Genomic DNA, 6,915 nt, shown 5'->3' on the forward strand with positions numbered 1-6,915 from the left:
GAATATAGGCTTGTAGAGAGAAGAGATGGAGGTTCACTCATAGCAGGAATGAGAATCTCAAATGTTTGAAATTTGCACTGCTTCTCTAGGACATTAATTCATACAGAAACTTCTGGGGATGGAACACATCAGAAGAAACACCCTCACTTATAATTTAGAATATGTCTGAAGGATAATACGTAAACGGGCATGCATGCTACTGGCTACCAAAGCACATAACATCTTATGTAACTCCCTCTTTAAGCAAAGCATTCTGAATTCAAATTCAGTGTCAAAAGAGCGAAACATCTCCTAATTTGCAACATGGTGGCCTACTGTCCATCGCGGTACAGATCCTAACCCTGAGTAGTGAAAGGGCTCGGGCCCAGACAAGTTTCAGTTAATTGGGCCACGATGGCAAATGATCTCAAACCTTCCAAGAAAAACAAATGAAGAAGCAGCAGAGGTGAAAGGCCACCCCAAAGGTGATATAACTGTCTATAAAGCCCAACTCTAGTGTGACAAGTGCTTTATGTGTTGGGGTGCAATAGACTTTGTATAACCCACTTGTTATCTCTGTTTTTCTAGATAATGAGCAGAAGAAATGTTTTTCCTTCGTTTGTCCTCATCTGTTTCATAGTGTAAGGTACTTTTGGTCAGGGAAGCAGTTGTCACAGTCGAAGAGTCGGCCAAGGTACATTCACCGAGCAACTGATGTCCTGGACCAATAGGGACTGATGTGGAAGCTGCCCACAGGGAGAGTGGACTTGGGCCAGCAGCCTCAATCAGCTTTATAGGAAATGAGTCAGGGGAATAAATATACCAATAGCACTTTCTCTTTTCCTCTGGCCAAATCCATCCAGAAGGAAGGGGCTGGGTAGCTCACTGCCGTCTCATCCTCCCAGACAGAGAGCAATGCAGACAGACAGCCTAGAGAACAAAAAGCAGACATCTGACATGAGAAGAGCCATGTCGCTCTACTTTCTGTTCTGCCAAAATGTGAGGCCAGGCGTACCATCTGCACACATCTGCCACCTCGGAGCAGCTTGCTGCCGTACCTACCCCTGCATAAGGGACTGTGTCCCCTCAAACCGGGCTCACAATTAAGAAATGGCCTTGAGTATCAGAAGACACACTGGGATTTTTAAGTGATGGGACAACTTTTAACAAAGGACACAGTGGAATTTTTAACTCTGGTAAAGAACATAGACTTTTGAAGTTGAATTGCACGTATTGGCATCCTAAGATAGCTTTGGGTCTGTGGGCGTGGGAGGTGGAATGTTATGGTTTGAATGTGAGATGTCCTGGTGAGGTTCATGTACTTAAACACTCTGGTCCTGAGTGTCTCGGGTGGGTCTGTTTAGGAAAGTTGTGGAACCTTTAAAAGGTGAAGCGTCACCAGAGGAAGTGAATCACGGGGCACGGGCCTTGAGATTTTATAATCACCCCCCACTTCCTGTCCATTTTAGGCTTCCTATTTTGTAATGGTGTGAGGCGAAGTGTCCTAGCTGCACACTTCTGTTACCATGGAGATGCCTGCAGCCATGCCTTTCCCAACAATAAGCTATGGCTCCTGTAAGTCAAAATTAAACTCTTCTACTTCTTGAAAACGAGCAACAACAACCCCCCCCCAATTGTCCTGAGGTAGAGGATAGGAAAGGTAAGAGAAAAAGAGGTAGCCTGGGCACATCTGTAACCCTCACACTTGAGAGGCTGCAAGACAGTGTCTCAGGGCTGCATAGTGAGTTCTAGGCCAGTCAGGGACTCACGGGGAAACTCTCTTTAAAAAAGCTAGAGGTGGGTTAATGTAGGCTTGGGCACACATAACGACATAACACAACCTGTGTGGCTTTAGAAATAGAAATTTTATTTTTTCAGAGTTCTGGAAGTTAGAAGAGCAGGACCCAGGTGTCGGCAGCTTTGGTTTGCCTTCCTGACTGTGTCTGCGGGTGGGTACCCCTCTATGAGCATGCACCCCTGAGATCCAGTCACACTGAATTGGGGCCTCACTCTTTTTTTATTACCTCATCGAATTAAAATTACCTTTTCCAAGGTCCTCGCTCCGGAGACAGTCACATTGGAATTTGGAGAGAGGCTGTATATATAATTCAGTCCATAGGAACAGTTGGCTGGAGGGTTTACACCAGTAATGAGCCATTTAAATACCCGCAGTGTGTAGACCATTGGGGTGGCCCACAGAACTCCCCAAAGCTCCCCTTATTTTACTTGATTGCTACAACAATATTTCAGCCAACCTCCTCTTCCTGGCACTGCATGTCTATTCCTGTCTCTCTGTCTCCAGAGACCCCGAGACCCAGGCTCTGACCTTGGTCATTGATTTGCCGACACCCTATCCTGAGAACTTGACTCTAACCTGGCCCTTTGCTCAATGCAGTGAGTAATGGTGTTCTTTCCGGCATCATAAAGTCACAGTCTCTGTTTCGAATCTGGGGAGTTTGATTTCTACCATTTGTCCTTAGTAGAGCTAGTAGGGATTTATTTGTGGGAATTTTGATCTAGTGACGTAGTCGTGGGAAAACAGTTTTAAATGCCATTCTTAGTTGAGACTCGAGCCTACTTTTCTAAAATAGAAGTTAGCAGTCATCCATAGTAAATGCGTCTAACCCTGGGAAGTTCTAGGGCGGCAGGGAAAGGACACAGCATCCTGTGTTAAGAATCAGCAAGCAATCGTTATGTGACTTAACGGGGTCAATGAGGAAGAAATCAAGAACGACGCCACCATTCATAAAGAAAAGAAAAAAAAAGATGTAGAAGGTTCACCGCCTGCTCAGGTATCAGAGAAGGGATAGTAACGGAGACCTTCGGCTTCTCATTAAGTCATCCTCCTTATTCCCAATGAGATGGGTGGGCTGAAGCCAGGCTGCTTGGGAGACAGGAGCTGCTTAGCGTGGCCTCTAATAAAACGCCTTGACCATGCTGCTGCCTCAGAGGCTGTACCCAGCTACTGTGCTAAGCTACTCATCCTGACTTTTACTGTGTACCTTCCTTCCATTTCAGTTGCTTGGGGTTTTTATAGAAAAAAAAATTTGCCTGTGGGAATTTGACCCCTCCAACTGCCTGGTAATAATCTGGCTTGAATAGCAAACACAGCATGGGTTGGTTCTGGGGCAAGCCAGAGAGCATTCTCAGGAGGCTCTGGGAGGGGCTGCTCTGGGATGCACAGACAGCGAGAAATTTATCTCCGAAAAAATGACGCTATTTGTGAGAATTTGTGCTATTTATGTCATAGTGGGAAAACTTAGAAATGTCACTCATACCAAGGTTTGAAGCCAATTTGTTTAAAATAGCAGTCGGCTTTGATATAAAGGCTTTTACCATCAGCCAGTGGGCGTATGGAGGTGCTGTTGAACATCTGTATCGAAATATAAATAAGTATCTTTTGAAGGAGGGTCTTATAACGAATAAATCTAACGTGATTCACTAGCTCGAGCCACCGGAGTGCTAGGATGGCAGATGGAGAAGTCAAGCTGTGCATATGCATGAAGTCAGAGGCCCAGCAGATCCGTTCTCTGTTCAGGGTACCCTGCACTATTTACCTGCGTTATTTCATGTAATGCTGACAGTCGTTCGGGAGGGAAGCATCTACATGAACCAGAATAAATGAGAAAACTAGTTCTAAGGGACTGAGTGACTCTGGAAATTCACATCACTTGTAAATGGTGATCTTATTCCACAGCCTGAGGCTTCATTCCAACTGCAGGACTTGATTTCATTTTTAAAGTATTTGAGAGAGAGAGAGAGAGAGAGAGAGAGAGAGAGAGAGAGAGAGAGAGAGAGAGAGTGAGTGTTAGGTCCAGGAGTTGGTTCATTCTTTTTCCATCTTGTGGGTCCTAGGGACTGAACTCGGGTTATCAACCTTGGCTGCTGGTTCCTTTCCAGCTGACCATTTGTCCAGCGCCTGCAGATGACAGTACTTTGAGGTTAAGCTATGTTTGAAGGAGATCAGAATAAGTCTGCTAAGCTTTTGCTCAAGCTATAACTAGAATCTTGACTGTCCCCATAAAGGACTTAGTGTTAAAGTCTTAGTCCCTAGTCTATGACAGTGTTGGAAGGTGGAGGACTCTTTACATGGTGGGACTTCCTACAAGTTAGAAAACGGAGGACATGCCCTTGAAAGAGACCGTGGAGATCCAGCCACTTCTCTCTCTTTTTGCTTCTTAGGACTCCAGGGGGCTCATGTTGCCCCATAATGCCCCGCATATCACGATGCAATTGCCTCACAAGGACACAGCAACAGTGGCAGTTGATGGCATGAACCAAAATACACCTCTGACACTATGAGCTAAAAAAAACCTTTTCTATTTATAAATTGAGTATTTCAGGTATTTTGTTATAGTTCTGCAATGCTGACTAACATGGTTTGCTGACATTCCATTGCCAATGCAAATAATCTCCTTTCTTAATCTCAGTGAAACCCACAAACATACGGGCATTGCTTTTGCTTCTCCCACTGTATTGCGTTTTACATTATAGTCGCAGGCTTACTCCATTTCTAGCAAGAGAATCCTTTCCTGATAGGTGACCTGGGAGTATCTAAGCTGAGGCCTAGGTTACATAACCTTGTTTTCAGGCATGTCTGGTGGCCAGCGAGGCAACAAGATTCACCCAGAAAGCATGAAGAATTCTTTGCTCAAATTTAGGTGGAGGATAAAAGGTCAACATCTGAGGGAGATGGAGTAGAATTCTTGGGCACTGTTCTTTTTTTTCACAACACCCTAGAGCACATGCCATCCACTGCAGAGATGAGGTATTGAAACTACTGCAGGGGCCTTTGTGTGGCTCTTAGTGATGGAGAGTTGTAGTGTCATTCCTCATGGCTATACTTAACTGACCGCATGTCTGGGGCAAGAGGTCAGCACGGCTCTGAGACAGGCAGGCAGGGAAGGACAGGCGGTCACCTCAAATCTTCTGCGAGGCATCAGTTGGTCTCTAAGGTGACAAGGAGGGAGGACCTAGAAGGGACCACATGGAGGTGACAAGAAAAGATGGTGCTCTTTGTTCACCGAGTGTCATCTGTGTTCCCATATACAGTTACACAGCCAGGAGTTCCTCAGGAGCTTAGGAGGACCCTGGGAGGCATCTTAAGACTTCCAACACATGACTGGGATTGGGGTTTTAAACCAGATAAATACTGTGATTTTTCTACCAGTGTGCTTTTGATGCCCTGGGGAAACATAGACAAATCTAAATTTTGAGGGAAGAACCTCATTTTTAGCTTTTGAAGATTTGGAGGAGAAATATGCAAAGCCCAGTAAGGTTCTCTCCAATCTGAGCCTAGGGTGGGGCTTTCAGAGCCTTGGCTCTTCTAGATCTCCTCAGAGGCAATGTTCTTCCTCCCCATGCCTGGAACATTCAGTCAGAACTAACTACTTAGCCTAGGAACAGAACAGAAAGATCCTTTTAGCCGAGTTATGAGTAAGCAGATCTTTAGAAATGTGCCCACTTCACTGTGAAGAATGTGGCTAGAGAGGACCACAGTGGCATAGAAGATCACAGGCAGACAGAAGTCCACGGAGGAGCTGTTAATCTGAAATCTACACGTGTACCTGAATCCACACGTATCAGTCAGCATTTCTCTAAACCAAACCAACCCAGAGATAAAGAACTCAAATGCAAGTTGGTTCTATCCATCACATGCTGTAGTACAGAGTAGCTACATAGCATAACCTACACGCTGTGGTCCTCAGCAGAAGTATCCACGGCGATCACATTTCTTGATTTTCAAGTCATTTCCTATGTCTCTGCTTTACGGCTCTTCATCACTCATTTGGAGAGACTCGGGCTCCAGTGTGCTGTTAGCAACTCACTGTCTTGGGACTTACTTGAACTCTTGCTCTTTCTAGGGATCAAATACCTCACAGAGGCTCTGTGAGCCAGGCATGATAAGCGGATACAGCACGAGTGAACAAAAGAGAAAGCCAGGCCCCAGTTCTGCATACCCTGGAGAACCCTGTATACCCTGGAGCAATGCAAAGTCTACACATTCCTTAGTTTACTACTTCGAGGATATTTTGAAGAGATTTTTTTTTTAACTTCATAACCTCAAGGCCAAAGTTTCAGAATTGAACTGCAACTGTGTTGTGCTGTAGCAAGAGATTCATGGATATTTCAGTTACTTCTTAGGCTGTTCAATTTCCTGTTTCATTGACCATCCTTGTCCACCCAGGAACTGCAAGGTTTTTCTAGTAATAGGAACTAACAATCTAAAACAGCAAGAATAGTTCCCCTTGATCTATGTTGAAGTCCCTCTGTCAGGAGGTAGGCAGAAGATAAAACCACTGTCTGAATTAGATTCCCACTCCTTACAGCCCATTATGACTTTACAAAGAGAGGTACACGGGAAGCCTGAAGTAGGCTTTACAGAAAGCAGGGATGTGGCTGTAATTGGGCTTTAGTCCCAGGGAGTTTAGCTTGAGTTTTAGGTGAATACAGCCCTGAGTTAAACTCATAGGCTGGAAAGGAGTGTGAGTTGGGGTTTTAGTCTCCACATGTACTGTACCTCAAGTGCCCCTCAGCTGCATGGGATAGATTTTTCACTCTGTGTGGCATGTTCATGAGCAAGTTTCCATATACCCACAATCTAGGGTCAGGAAAATCTCTATCAATTCAGCAAGATTCCGTTGAGTTCTGTTACCTAATTATTAACAAGCAAATGAATCAGCAGTCATTGAGTCAGAGATGAATTTCATGGGCAGTGTGCAAAGGACATGTGCCAGTGTCTTCTCCTTGTCATTGTATCGTCTTTATGTGTTGCCATGGAATTATGACATTGGAAAGTCGATGCACCCTTAAGGTCTTCCAAGGGAAGGGAATTTATGAGTGTTTTGTTAAGGGACTGTCTGTCAACTTGGACTCATCAATGTTTCTTCCCTTCTCTACCTGTTTTCTGTTTAGACATCACTACCTTAGTCTGGC

Source organism: Rattus rattus, chromosome 3 (genome assembly GCF_011064425.1).
Source record: "Rattus rattus isolate New Zealand chromosome 3, Rrattus_CSIRO_v1, whole genome shotgun sequence".
Lineage (NCBI taxonomy): Eukaryota > Metazoa > Chordata > Mammalia > Rodentia > Muridae > Rattus > Rattus rattus.